Source organism: Microcaecilia unicolor, chromosome 4, assembly GCF_901765095.1.
Source record: "Microcaecilia unicolor chromosome 4, aMicUni1.1, whole genome shotgun sequence".
NCBI classification, from domain to species: Eukaryota; Metazoa; Chordata; class Amphibia; order Gymnophiona; family Siphonopidae; genus Microcaecilia; species Microcaecilia unicolor.
In genome coordinates, this window is record NC_044034.1 from 38,872,704 (window position 1) to 38,888,833 (window position 16,130).

Below are 16,130 nucleotides of genomic sequence, written 5' to 3' on the forward strand. Positions count from 1 at the left end.
ACCTCAGGAGAAACCATGGGCACATATTTATGTTTGCCCATTGGCATGCACAGATTTGTGTGGTTCATTTGCATGCATATGATCAAAATATACACATAAATACAAGACCCTTCCCACCTCCACCGAGTAGCTTATCTGCATGTTTTACCAAAGCCCATTACTGTGGATAAAGCACTGCTTTGAAAATTACCCTGAAAGCTCATACTCAAGGTCAAATTGCTGGAGAATTAATTTTATCTAAAGCATATTATTCAACCATGCATGCACCTTTGTCTGCTTGGGCAATAAGTCTTTTCATTATTTTGCATTCTAATTCTCCTTTAGCCTCTTATGTGTGATCCTTTTCCACAGAGACAGTGGCTCATAAATTAATTATTCAGAGCAGTGCTTCTGAACTGTCTCCTGCAGTCAGTGGATTTTTAGGATCACCACAATGAATATGCATGAGACACATTTGCATATATTGAAGAGGCATTGTATGCAAATCTATATTAGGCACGTTTGTTGTGAGAATCCTGAAAATCCCTGTAGCTATGTGTGCCCTAGGAGAGGGATCAGTACTGATGTAGAGGGTAATTTTCAAAAGCTTTCTGTGGTAAAATACTGCGTTTCTGAAAATTTTTGCAAATATAGGTAAAATAACTCTGAAAATTATTTTCAGAAGTGGAAGTTTGTGTATGCTTTTTTCTCAGACTGAATGGTGCAGTTCACAGAGAGAAAACTATGCACAAACCCCTACAGGGGTAAATCTTTAAAAGGTTACCAAAATTTAGGTGCTAGGATGATGTGTGAATTCTATAATAACAGTTGTGCGTGCAACTACCATTATAGAATGCACCTAACTTTAGGTCTGAGCACTTACACCAGCTCAATGGGTGGCAAAAATGTGAGCACCTAACTGTAGGCAGTTAGGCATGTGAATCCTAGTATTCTATAACCCATGCACATAATTGCCTAACATGCCTCTGACCCGCCCATGTCCCTTCCAGCAGGGGCGGACTGAGAGTGGTCTGGGCCCCGCCCCCAGGTCCAGCTGCCACCAACCCCGGTCCTGCTGCCGCCCCCCTGGTCCTGCTGCCTCCCTCTCCCCCTGCCACTGACCTTTTCCTTCAGTCCTGCACCTAAACTGGCCATCTGACACTGGAACTTCCCTCTGCTGCGGCCTGCACTTGTGGAAGAAGGAAGTGACATCGGAAAAGGGTGGGCCATGACAAAGGGAAGTTCCAGCATCAGCAGCAGATGGTTGATTTAGCTACCGGTGCTCCCACCTGTGTTGGGGGGGGGGGGGGTTCAGGAATGGGAGCACAGGAGGAGAAAGAGCAGAAGGGGACATCCCAGTCCCTGTTCTGTAGAAGAGATAAGGATGTCGCAAATCGGGCACATGGGAGGGAAGCACTGGGCCCCTCCATAGCCCTGGGTCCTCGGGCACTGCCCGGTTACCCATATGATCAGTCTGCCCCTGCCTCCCAAGTCCAGCATCCCCTTGAAGTTGCATGATGTGGAATTTAAGTGCACAACTAATAGAATAGCTACTAAGGGCAGTTACATGCATAACTGCTAATTGTTGTCAATTAAGGACAATTATAACTTATTGATCATTAACACCAATTAATCAGCTCATTAAATTCATAAAAATGAAAGTACTTAAAGCAGACTGCTGTGAGAACTTGCAATATCACAGGATATCAGACCACAGGTCTTTTCTATCACTGATATTTCACCATTAAAAATGAGCAACTATATCACTTGGAGGTTATTAGTTTACAATAGTCATAAAGGAAAAGGCTTAGTGAGGTGGTAAGAACAAGCATTTAATTAGACATCAATCTTTTTTTTTTTAAGAATTTTTTGAGCTCCATTGGTAGAATGAGATATACTTTAAACTGTGAGAAGACTGAACTACCTCCCTTCCAGCACCTAATGTCAATGTATCAAACATAGGGTTGTGCTCTAATGGTGTCCATTTGAAGGTTGAAACAGAATTGAAAGTATTAAGGATCTTTATTGATAAGCATCTATCACTGGACAAACATTGCCAGTTATTAGTTAAAAAGGCTTTTAGTGTACTTTAAAAAATTAAGCCAAATTCGTCACTGTTTTAGTAATGATAATTTTAGATTGTTCGTACAATTGCTCATTTTATTACAAATTGATCATTGCAATGCGTTATATGTAGGTTGCATGGTGGGGCATTTCCGATATGACATCTAAGTCTAACTTTAGATATTTTGCTATAAACGTCCAAAATTCAAGTGTGGTATATAGTCATTCTCTAAACAGAAAAAGGCCTATCTCTTTTTTTTGTTGTTGTTTTTTAATGGCTATTTTCTCGATGTTTTTTGTGTGCTGTAAGTATATCTTTTTGGTCCATTTTTGAAAAAAAGAAAGTTCAAGTGAAAAACAGCACAAAATCAAGCCATTGGGATGTAGGAGGAGCCAGCATTCTTATGGCCACACAGACATTCCAGGAGAGCAATGGGGCACCTTAGAGCAGTGCCGTAGCGAGGGCTAATGGCACCCGGGGCGGGTCGCAGCTGCGCACCCCCCCCCCGGGTGCAGCACGGCGCGACCCCCCCCTCTGCGGCGCACACCCCCCCAGAACGCAACCCCCCCCGGACTGCATTCTTACCTGCGGGAGGGCCGATCCGCCCCGAGTGCATGTCACTCGGAGCTGCGTCGGCCCCGCTGGTTCTCTGCTCTCTCTGCCCCGGAACAGGAAGTAACCTGTTCCGGGGCAGAGGGAGCAGGGAACCAGCGGGGCCGGCATCCCCCGAGCGCGTGCACCCGGGGCGGACCGCCCCTCCCACCCCCCCTTCCTACGCCACTGCCTTAGAGGGCACGTCATTGGACTTCAAATAAATGCTTCCAAGTACACATCTCACTATTGCTCCCTGATCTTGTCTTCTGAGCCCCCCCAAACCCCATTTATCTTATTACATGTCCCTGTGGATTAAGATATGTAGGCCAGACTAAACGTATGTTAAAAAAACACGACCTATTGAGCACAAATCATGTATTGTGAATGAAAACCTACACATGCCCTTGGTTAAACATTGCATTCAAGAAGAACATACTTTTGATCAATTAACATAGTAGATGACGGCAGAAAAAGACCTGCATGGTCCATCCAGTCTGCCCAACAAGATAAACTCATATGTGCTACTTTTTGTGTATACCTTGATTTGTACCTGTCCTCTTCAGGGCACAGACCGTATAAGTCTGCCCTATGAAGAGAGGCTGAGAAGGCTAGGGCTTTTCAGCTTGGAGAAGAGACGGCTGAGGGGAGATATGATAGAAGTGTATAAAATAATGAGTGGAATGGATCGGGTGGATGTGAAGCGACTGTTCACGCTATCCAAAAATACTAGGACTAGAGGGCATGAGTTGAAGCTACAGTGTGGTAAATTTAAAACGAATCGGAGAAAATTTTTCTTCACCCAACGTGTAATTAGACTCTGGAATTCATTGCCGGAGAACGTGGTACGGGCGGTTAGCTTGACGGAGTTTAAAAAGGGGTTAGATAGATTCCTAAAGGACAAGTCCATAGACCGCTATTAAATGGACTGGAAAAATTCCTCATTTTTAGGTATAACTTGTCTGGAATGTTTTTACGTTTGGGGAGCGTGCCAGGTGCCCTTGACCTGGATTGGCCACTGTCGGTGACAGGATGCTGGGCTAGATGGACCTTTGGTCTTTCCCAGTATGGCACTACTTATGTACTTATGTACTTATCCCTGCCTCCCAACCACCAGTCCCGCCTCCCACCACCGGCTCTGGCACAGACCGTATAAGTCTGCCCAGCACTATCCCCGCCTCCCAACCACCAGCCCCGCCTCCCACCACCGGCTCTGCCACCCAATCTCGGCTAAGCTCCTGAGGATCCATTCCTTCTGAACAGGATTCCTTTATGTTTATCCCACGCATGTTTGAATTCCGTTACCGTTTTCTTTTCCACCACCTCCCGCGGGAGGGCATTCCAAGCATCCACTACTCTCTCTATGAAAAAATACTTCAATTGCGATGTATTGTAATTGAACATATCAAAGACAATGGTAGACGGGGCGATATTTCAAGAAATTTGCATCAAAAAGAACAAAGATGGATACATTGGTTACATACTGTGTTCCCAGATGGCCTTAATGGCCCAATGGAATGGGAAGCCTTTTACTATTTGACTCTGTTATTACCTAGGTGGCAGGGCCGTGCCAACAAGGTAAGCGAGGTAAGCACGGCAGGAGGGCGCCGTCCTCTGGGGGGGCGCCCCACCGCGCCATGCTTACCTCGCCCTCCCGCGTCCCAACTGCCCGCCCTCTTCTCCCCCCCCAACAAGATCCCTTTGAAATTTACCTCCGTCCGGCAGCGAAGGCGCACCGCAGCGTCAGTGAAGGAGGCGGCGCTCCCGACGTCTCTACTAGTCTTCCCTTTGCTCAGTGTTCCACCTTCTTCTGACATCAAGGAAATGACGTCAGAAGAAGGCGGGACATTGAGCGAAGGGAAGAGACTAGTAGAGACGTCGGGAGCGCCGCCTCCTTCACTGACGCTGTGGCGCGCCTTCGCTGCCGGACGGAGGTAAATTTAAAAAGGATCTTGGGGGGGAGAAGAGGGCGGGCAGTTGGGACATGGGAGCGGGAGAGCAGCGATCATTTTCACGGGGGAGGGGGGGACGCGCGCGCCAACTGTTCGTCTGCAGGGGAGCGCCACAGACCCTTGGCACGGCCCTGCTAGGTGGTTTTCTATCAGCTTGTTTGGGATCACTATTATGAGTCTTCGACGGACATTTTATTCATTGATTGCTACTTTTTGAATGACGTTTTCTAGATGCAGTTTTTTTGGTTATTTGTTAGTAACCTTTGCATTTTTGATTGTGATTTTCAATCTATTTCAATTTTTTCCGTCTTTTTGTTTTTTTCCGTTCTTTTCAAGGAAATGACGTCATCCATAATATTCCTTCCGGTCCACCTATATAAATAGTTGCCATTTTTTGTTTAGAAAGCATATGATACGGAAGATGTTCACATTCTTGCCTGAAGAAGGAACGAAACAGTGAGAATTCTATGGCTGTCGAGAGAGAGAGAGAAGCTTTAAGAGATTAAGAGACTGATTGTTTGTATATCTTCGCAAGTGGAGGCGCCTCCGGTATGCTTTTTTCCCGTGTTTAAAGCTAAGTACTCCAGTTATTATCGAAGTGTTTTGCAACTTTTTCAGTCAATTTTCTCTTGATATTGTTATTTTTTCTCCTTTCCGATTTACATTTTGTCATCTTTATGCTCTTATATTGTTGACTATGTTAACAATATGGTCCAATATTTAAATTATTAACATCAATATCACAACCTCTCTGTTTTTTTACTACAGATTGTTTGAAGTATTTCACTCTGTAGGTTTTTTTCAGAGGGTTGATGGCCCATGATAAAAAGCCTTATCAGGTGTGTCCACTGAGTTGGTACCCTGGGCTATTGAGGTCTCTTTATTTAAAATTGTTTAATATATGGACATTAGCATAGTCACTCTATAGAGCTATTTAGAGCTTATTCCTTAGTTGCTTAAGTACAAATCAAGGCCAGGTATTCATATGAAGTATCACATACCATATGTTATGAATTTATCTTGTTGAGCAGACTGGATGGACCACACAGGTCTTTATCTGCCGTCACCTACTATGTTACTATACTTTTCTTTGTAAATTTGCACATGAATATGCAAATGAAGGATATGTATTTACTGACCCCAAACAACTTAGAAGTTTTCATGTTTAAGCATTTCTAAATCAAATTCAACTGAATGTTAAGTTTACCATCAAGTCACCTTTTAATTTGTGCAGCCTGTACATCCTTGATTGTGAATCTGAAACTTTGGGGTCGATATTCAAAGCGATTTAACCAGCTAAAATTGGGTCCTGGCCTGTTAAATGGCTTGTTTGGGGAAAACTGGTTTGTGCTGGCGAAAATGTTCAGTTAGCGCCCAACTCAAAACCAGCTAGTTTGGAGGTATCCTGAAGGTGGAGTCAGCACTTGGCCAGTTAAGTGTTGATATTCAGCAAATAAGCGGCCAAGGTAACCACATAAAAGTCAGCCCTATCTTTATGTAGTTTGCCATAGGTGGTTAAGTGACAGAATATCGCATCTAGGGGCCCTTTTACTAAGCCGCATAGCCCAATGTGTGTCAATTTGGAGTTACCGCCCAGCTACCATGAGGCCCGTGTGGTAATTTCATTTTTTACGCATGTCCTCTACGCGCACTGGAAAATATATTTTATTTTCTGATGTGCTGTGAAAATTGGGCGGTAATTCCGACGTGACGTGCGTAGGCGATTACCGCATGGTTAACGCGAGAGACCCTGCCACTAAGTCAATGACTGGCGGTAAGGTCTCAGACCCAAAATGGATGTGTGCCAATTTTTATTTTGCCGCACTTCCATTTTCAGAATTTTTAAAAAGCGCTTTTTTTTCAAGTGTGCTGAAAAATGGATCTGCGTGCGCCCAAAACACGCGCCTACACTACTGCAGCCCATTTTTCAGCGCACCTTAGTAAAAGGTCCCTTTAACTGGCTATGGTTTTGCCGGCTCCGCAAACCCAGAAATTCAATCACGGAGCCTGGATATGACCTGGCATTGAATTTCCAAGTATAATGCTACCAGCTGAATATCAATATCTTGACTTTTCCTCTGGATAATTTGATTTCACTACCCACATACCAGTAGATGGTATAAATTTATGTGTGTACTCTTCATGTGTGCCTGCATGTTTTATGAAATATAGGAATATCAAAAAACAATTCCCGCAGTAATCAATTATAATACCCCTTCCGATCTCAGTGGTGTAACTTGCCAGTATACAGCTAAAACCTCAAGATGTACAACACCAACGTCTTTATCGATCAGGCAGTGTAGAATATACTTTTCAATATTTAATATATCATATTTAACCTCAGTACTAATCCAGTTTTCACCTAAAAATATTCAAAAACCTTTCAAATAATACTCACCTTAGCAATGTTTGAAGTATTGTTGGGTGGGGGGTAACTGTCCGACAGGAGTCAAGTTTCACCCCAGCTATTTCAAGGACTTCCCCCTAAAGTTTAAAGCATCAGCTCACTGGTGTACGTTACTTCCACCCATTCACATGCTATGCTTCATAACTCTTCCTCTTGTGCTCAGACTGTGCTGCTAGGAATGCCTCTTCATGGCATATGCCAGTGGTTCCCAAACCTGGTCCTGGAGACACCCCAGCCAGCCAGGTTTTCAGGATAGCACAATGAATATTCATGAGGGAGATTTCCATTCAGTGGCGGCAGTACATGCAAAGCTCCCTCATGAATATTTATTGTGGCTATCCTGAAAACCTGACTGGCTGGAGTGCCTTCAGGACCAGGTTTGGGAACCACTGGCATATGCATAAGCACATTAAAATAATAATCTAGAGCTCATAGATGGTCTATAAGTCTCAAAAAAAACAAATCTCCAACCGGTTCAAAACTCTGCTGCCCGTCTCGTCTTCCGCCAGGGTCGCTTTACTCATACTACCCCTCTCCTCAAGTCGCTTCACTGGCTCCCTATCTGTTTTCGCACCCTGTTCAAACTTCTTCTACTAACCTATAAATGTACTCACTCTGCTGCTCCCCAGTATCTCTCCACACTCGCCCTTCCCTACACCCCTTCCCGTGCACTCCGCTCCATGGATAAATCCTTCTTATCTGTTCCCTTCTCCACTACTGCCAACTCCAGACTTCGCGCCTTCTGTCTCGCTGCACCCTACGCCTGGAATAAACTTCCTGAGCCCCTACGTCTTGCCCCATCCTTGGCCACCTTTAAATCTAGACTGAAAGCCCACCTCTTTAACATTGCTTTTGACTCGTAACCACTTGTAACCACTCGCCCCCACCTACCCTCCTCTCCTCCTTCCTGTACACATTAATTGATTTGATTTGCTTACTTTATTTTTTGTCTATTAGATTGTAAGCTCTTTGAGCAGGGACTGTCTTTCTTCTATGTTTGTGCAGGTAGTAGTAGTAGTAGTAGTAGTAGTATAGTGACCTCTACTAATCATGTGATGTCTACTAAAGTGTTTTACTTATAAAGAGGAAAAAGCCTCAAACCCAGGCAAATGCTCCTTCTGTTGAACCCAACTTTAGGGAGTATTGCCTGATCATCACTGGCTAAAAAAACCTCTTATATGGTTCTGTGACCCACACAACACTTTCAAGAATTTGTAACAGAGTCTGAGGGTTACTTATCTTACTGCCGTTAAGCTACTGTGCAGTCTGATATGCAGTCGCAGTCTTCTTAATCCCGTCCACGGCCCGACTTCGGCCCAAGTTTTGCCTCCTGCATCAGGGTCCGTAGGATTACCTTTGACTGGTTCGTGACAGTAGGCTCTTTCTGTAAAAGAATATCTTATTAACACCACTAGTTTATCTAATGCCTCTTCCCCATCATTAGATCCTTTCTTACTTAGGATATGCTGTAGTCAGTCTACTACTACTACTTAACATTTCTAGAGTGCTACTAGGGTTACGCAGCGCTGTACAATTTAACAAAGAAGGACAGTCCCTGCTCAGATGAGCTTACAATCTAAAGGACAAAATGTCAAGTTGGTGTAGTCTAGATTTCTGAGTATAGGTGTGATGGTTAGTCTTGTGGTGTTGGGCAAAATGGCGATGTGACTTTTATCCTGTTGACGTCAGACGTGCCTAGCTAGTCTCCTCCCATCTACTGGCTGTCATTGGATCAGCTGACTATAGCGTCAAACTGCTTAGTTCAAATTGCTGGCATGCATACATGTATGTGTGTAAATGGCCACAGAATTTTATGAAAAGCCTTTTCTGTACACATAAAAATCAGCTTTACACATGACAAAAACCATTATAAAATTGTCCCCAGTTTGCACACTAACAAAATTTTGCAGGGTAGACACCTAGGGGGTTGTTTACTAATGCTTAGCGCGAGTTATCTGCAGCAGTGCCCTTAGGAATAAAATGGGCTCTGCTGCAGATAACTCGAGCTAAGCATTAGTAAACAGAGGCGCTAGACAGCCACATGCTAATGATAAAAGAGTCTGTGGTAGATTTGTAGTAAACTCTATTACAGGCTGCAGAATAACAGAGTATTTCATTATTCCAAGCATGGGGCAGAGAGTGCAATGGCCAGATGAGTAAAAATGGAAATACAGTAGCTAGTGGATGTGTTCCAGCAGGGCAGAGGACATTTCCAGAATGAACACTAACTGCATGCTAAATCCATCCTCAGCTAAGCACAGAGAGAAAAGGTTTTTCCATTGTAAAGGGATTGTTGAAGGTTCAATTTACATCTGGATGTTCATGGAATCGTGAGAGAAATGGGCCGAAAATAAAGACAAGGCAATAATAATTATGTGCAAATACTGCTGTTTACATATGCATCTTGCATGCACACAGACATAGGCGCCGACTCCGTGGGTGCTCGAGCACCCCCAATATTTTCCCGGCCGTCAGTCATCCAAAGTTCCGGTTCCAGCGTCCCCAGCCCGACCTACCCGCCCTCTTCTCCCTCAACAGCCCTCCTTGCTTTGCTGCCACCCAGCCAGCGCTTAAAACTCATTTTACCTGACTGAAGTCGTGACTGCAAAAGAAGCAGAGTAGAGCAGGCTCGCCTTCAGCCTTCCTCTAGAAAAATAAAAATATTTTTGTAGTGCCGGAAACGGAGTGCCCCGGGGATGGGAACTACCTCCTGGCTGCTGCGGTAGTCCGGCAGTACTTCCATTTTAGCGAGCGGTAAGTCCGCGTTGGACTTACCGCCACTTAGTAAAAGACCTCCTAAGTGTTCTGCTGACCACTGCTGGTACTATGCCCAGAATTTCAATGCTGCATCGTGTCCAGGCTTTGGCATTGAATTTCTGGGTTTGCAGAGCCAGCTAAAATATAGCCAGTTAAGTGCTAAATTCAGCATTTATCCCCAAATTCTATAAAAGTTGAAAAAAATTGCACCCAATTTGCATGTGCAATTAAATTATATAATGAGCTAATCAGCACCAATAATTGGCTTTTTAATAAGCAATTATTGGCACTAATTAGATTTACTTGGAATTTATGTTGGCAAATTTAGGTGCGGGATCTACACCAAAATTTTATGCATGAGTAAAAAAAGGGGGAACACAGAAATGGGAAGCCCATAGGCAGAATGGGGACGTTCCCAGCATGTACGTGCATGCGGGGCTGGTGGTTGGGAGGCGGGGCTAATGCTGGGCAAGACTTCTACGGTCTGTGCCCTGAAAATGGCAGATACAAATCAAGGTAAGGTATACACAAAAAGTAGCACATATGAGTTATCTTGTTGGGCAGATTGGATGGGCCGTGCAGGTCTTTTTCTGCCGTCATCTACTATGTTACCAAGTTACTATGTTATAGATTAAGGGGGGGATATGCGCTAATTTAGGCATGTACATTTGCACCACGCTTCAGCTGGTGCAAGTGGCTGCACCTAAAGTTAGGTGTGATTCCCAGGCGTAAGTGCTATTCTATAAACCGCACCTAACTTTAAGCGTGGCTTATAGAAAAGCACTTTTTTCCATGCTGATTTTTTTGGTGCCATATATAGAATTCACCCCTAAGTGGGTTATGGGGCACTACATAAAGATAGGACTGAGTTTTATGCCTTTCTATTTATGCAGCTACACCAGCTGGTTAAGGGGTCCTGTTACTAAGGTGCGTTGAAAAATGGCCTGTGGTAGTGTAGGCGTGAGTTTTGGGTGCACGCAGATCCATTTTTCAGCCGCCTCCAAAAATGCCTTTTTAAAATTTTTTTGCTGAACATGGACATGCGGCAAAATCAAAATTAGCGTGAGTCCATTTTGGGTCTGAGACCTTACCGCCAGCCATTGACCTAGCAGTAAAATCTCACACGGTAACCTGGTAATGACCTACATGTGGTAATGACCTATGTGTGTCAAATGTCACTTGGCGCGCGTCCGATACACACGTCTGAAAAATTTTCAGATGCGTGTATCGGACGCGCGCCAAAAATGAAATTACCGCAAGAGTCACATGGTAGCCGGGTGGTAACTCCATTTTGGCGCATGTTGGGCATGCATACAGGGCCGGTCTTAGGAGGGGCGACAGGAGCGGTCGCACAGGGCCTCGCGCCTCCAGGGGCCCAGCGACGCTTCCTGTCGCTCCCTGCCATATTGTCGCTCAGCTGCTTTCCTTCCAGCCGCCCTGCATTTAAAAAGTCACAGTGGCGGCAGCAAAAAATCAGGCTCGCCTCTAGTCTTTAAGCCTTCCCCTTCTCTCTCAGTGTGCACTGATGCAATTTCCTGTTTCCACGAAGGTGGCACAGTGAATGCTGAGAAAGAAGGGGAAGGCTTAAAGGCTAGAAGCGAGCCTGCATTTTCGCTGCTGCTGCCGCCGCTACAACTTTTTAAACACAGGGCGGCTGGAAGGAAAGCAGCTGAGGAAAACTGAGGGCACAGATGGGGCTGGGGCTGGGGTTGGGACCTCAGAAACTCAGGGGGCTGAAAAGGGGGGTAAGTTAAGTTGGGGGCTGGGGTGGGTGAGTCACTGGACATGGAAGGGAGGGCAGAGGAGAATCGCTGGACATGGATGGGATGGGAGGGGAGGGGATGGGTGGGAGGGCAGGGGAGAGAGGAAAGTTGTTGGACATGGATAGATGGAGGGGAGGGCAGGAGAAATGCTGGACATGGGTGGAAGTGAGGGAAGACAGGCAGGAGATGCACATGGATGAAGGGGAGAGGAGAAATTCTGGACACGGATGGAGGAGAGGGGAGGTAAATACATAAGTACATAAGTAATGCCACACTGGGAAAAGACCAAGGGTCCATCGAGCCCAGCGACCAATGCAGGCCAAGGGCACCTGGCAAGCTTCCCAAACGTACAAACATTTTATACATGTTATTCCTGGAATTGTGGATTTTTCCCAAGTCCATTTAGTAGCGGTTTATGGACTTGTTCTTTACAGTGGCGTTCCTAGGGTGGCTGAAATGCTGGATATGGATGGAGGGGAGGGAAGAGAGAGGACGTGAGATGAAGTGAGATGAACATAGATGGAGGGGAGGAGAGAGAGGAGACATGCTGTACATGGATGGAGGAGAGGGAAGAGAGAGGAAGGAAGGAGATGCATACTGACGGAGATGAGGGAAGGAGAAAAACTACACATGGCTGGAGAAAATAGGCAAAAGCTGGGTTCACCACCTCCTCCAGTCAAGTCCACGGAGGACCCAGCTTTTACCTGTGGATGTAGGGCAAGAAATGAAGAAGAAAGGAGGAAAGTAAAGAAATAAATGGAAAGGAAGCCCTGGAACTGGAGTTAAGGGAGCAGATAGAGAACAGCAGAATCAGAGACTAGGACCAACATGATCAGAAAAACAAAATCACAAGACATCAAAGGTAGAAAAAATCATTTTATTTTCATTTTAGTGTTTGGAATATGTCCAGTTTGAGAATTTACATTTGCTGTCTTATTTTGCAATGTATAGAATGTTCTGTTTTTCTGGTATTGTGCTGCATGCAGAATCTGTATGCTAATTTGGTTTGTGTCACTTTGGGTTTACTGGAGCTGTAACAGCTTACAGAAATTATTCATAATGAAAAAAAACCCAAGTTACTTTTCTTCTCCTGTACTGGTGTAATATTTTCAATGATTACTGTTTATATGTGCCATGGCTGGTAATCGGGTGTGGCTAAATGTGCCAACATTATCCAGTTCAGCACACTTTTAGCAGCCAAGTTCATACAAAGTTAATTATGTTCAGTGGAAAATAAAACTGTTGGCTCAGGTTGCTTGCTATCTGAATATTCAATCACTTTCATTATTGCTACCAAGTATTGCATATTAAGGGGATTCATTTTAATTCATTTATCTAGTCCTTACGTGCACATGGTTTTGCTTTTTAAACCCAAAGGTTTCCTAGTATAACATTTTTCATGTTTAAATTAGTTTTAGTATACAAGTTTTGCTTGATTTGTCTTTATTTGAAATAAAAGAAAATGTTTAAAACATATCTTGTCAACAAGGGGCGGGGCTGGGTAGGGGTGGGGCTGGTGGGACTGGGGGGAGCCCCAGCGAACTGGTCTGCACAGGGCCCCGCAGTTGCTAAGACCGGCCCTGCATGCGTAGACACATGGCTTAGTAAAAGGTCCATTATGTGCTGAATATCAGTACTTAACCGCACAAGTACCAACTGTGTCCTTAGAACACCCCCAAAATAGCCTGTTGTGAGCTGGGCACAAACTGGACAGTTTTAGCAGCATTAACCAGTTAAGTGGCACTGAAAATGAACAGTTAGCCCCAAATAGGTAATTTAACTAGCTAGGAGACATTTCTGGCTGGTAAAATCACTTTGAATATCGACCCGATAATTTTTTGTAATGGAATTTTTTTGACCGTGTGTTTCTTTGTCCTATTGTGTTTTTAAACCAGGGGGTATGTTTACTAAGGTGCGTTAGCATTTTCAATGCATGTGCAAATTTAAGGCGTGTTAAATGCTGACGCACCTATACATTTCTATGTGCGCGTTAGCGTTTAACGCACGTAAACCATTTATGCGCTTTAAAAACGCTAACGCACCCATAGCGCCGCTTAGAAAACCTACCCCCAGGTCTTTTTTCTCCATTGAGTTCTTCAATTCTGCTTTTTCATTGTTTTGAAAACTTTTTTTGCAAGCAGTTTGGATTATCTCAGGAGGACACTCAGAACAAATAATATGAAATGTGATTCCTAAATGGATCTGTCTGTGTTAAAGCAGTTGCAGATCTAGGGACTCTGAGGTTATTAGTCACTTCCTCTTTGATATACACTGCTTTTTTCTTTTTATGCTACAGATGGTAGATTGTAGAGAATTGTTATTTTGATATTATTGAGGATTATATAGTTTATCTGCTTCCTAAGGGGCCCTTTTACTAAAGGATTGCCATGCGGCAACCCATCCTGGAACTACCTCCAGCGCAACGTAGGTGCTGGTAGTAGTTCCATTCCATACACAGTGCGTACCATTTCTGGCTCTAGCAGAAATATTAGAAAAATATTTCCACAGGGGGTTACCTGGTGGCATAGGCGCCAACTCCGTGGGTGCTGTGGGTGATCGAGCACCCCAAATATTTCACCCACCGGAAGTTCGTTCACCTACCGGAAGTTTGTTCCCTTCCTCCCTCCTCCCATCGAGTTCCAGGCCCCCTCCCTCCAAATTTTAAAGGTCATCTATTTTACCTCATCAGGGTTAGGGCGGCAGCAGCGATAAAAAGCATGCAGGCTCGGCTCAGTGCTTAGTTGTTTTCCCTTCTCTCTCAGCTCTGGTTCCGCCCTCATTTCCTGTTTCCGCAAGGGCGGGACCAGAGCTGAGAGAGAGAGAAGGGAAAACAACTAATCACCAAGCCGAGCCTGCATGCTTTTTACCACTGCTGCCACCCTAACCCCGACGAGGTAAGATAGATGACTTTTAAAATTCGGAGGGAGGGGGCCTGGAACTCGAAGGGAGGGAGGGAGGAAGGGAGGGACGGCGACCCTAGAACTGGGAGGGAGGGACCGACCCTGGAACTCGGAAGAAGGGAGGGAGGGAGGGAGGGGAGCCCTGGAACTCGGAGGGAGGGGAGCCTGGAACTCGTTTGGAGGTGGAGGGGGATGAGGGAGGGGGGACAGGGGAGAGGGAGGGGGTCAAGGGGGAGGGGGGAATGCACCACCTATAAAAAAAAAAAATTCAGCACCCCCAATCATTTTGAAAAGTTGACTCCTATGCCTGGTGGTAATTGAGCAGCATCACGCTCTGCCTGGTTATATCTGGGTTAGTGGGGAAGCCCTTACCGCCACCTCAATGGGTGGCGGTAAGTGCCCCCCCCCCCAAAAAAATGGCTGTGCGGCAACTGTAAACTTACTGCACAGCCATTTCATTTTTGCAGTAAAAGGGGGCCCTGGCGCGTGGCAAAAATGACCACTGCCGCTAGAGTAGGACCCCTTTTTCCGAAGCTTAGTAAAAGGGCCCCTAAGTTTGTTGATTATCATAGACTCCCCCATGATCCCCCCTCCCCCCCCCCCCAGCCACAACCTCAATCATGAATATATGTAAAAAATACTGAAGAAACTAAGGGCTTGTTGTATAAAGCTGCACTAGCGATTCCCGCGTGGCAATTTGGAATTGTCTTCCTCTCATTTGTCACACAGGAATCACTAGTGGAGCTTTGTAAAAGAAGCCCTAAATCAAAATATACATTGAATACAAGCCAAACAACAAAAAGGATCAGACACCACACTGAATTTCATAGAGAGAACTTCTCAATCACAATAATTGGAGAAAGCAGCAGTAATTAAGTGATAATGAAGAACACAGTGTTCAAACTGGAAGCACTTGTGAATATATGAAGAGAACAATAATAAAGCAGAATTATGAGGCAGGAAATCCCAGAGCAATAAACCTCAAAAAGATTAGCAAAAATTATATTGAAAAAAATGTAATAAAATATGCTAACCAATAATAATAATAATTTAAAAACCCAACTGCAACGAGATGTGAAATAGGGTAGCAAAGATAAACTAAAATCTAGTTCCTGGACTTACCGCCCGACTACCATGTGGCTCTTGTGGTAATTTCATTTTTGGCACGCGTCCGCTAGGCGCATCTGAAAAATGTTTCGGATGCGCGTAGCGGACGCGCGCCAGGTGGCATCTGACGCATGTAGGTTCTTACCGCCCAAATTCTTTACCGCTAGGTCTATGGCTGGCGGTAAGGTCAGAGACCCAAAATGGGCAAGCAGCAATTTTGATTTTGCCGCACGTCCATTTTCGGGGGGGGGGGGGGAAGAGAGGCCTTTTTTTACAGGCAGGCTGAAAAATGATTCTGCGCACACCCAAAACCCACGCCTACGCTACCGCAAGCCGCTTTTCAGCGCTCCTTTGTAAAAGGACCCCTTGGTTTCTTTTCTTAGCACTCATGGGACTATATATATATAATCAATAAGCTAAAGGAAATCTCCTTCTAATTCTCTTAACAAAATAATAAATTCAAGTATGGAGGAGATATATGAAAAACTACATCAGCTTGATTTTCTGACCAAAAAATATACATTAAATAGATTAAAGGAGATGTTGCCTCAAGAAGCCCCCGGCTCTATTGTATATGGAGCTCGTGAGGGCTGGACCGCTTCATCATTG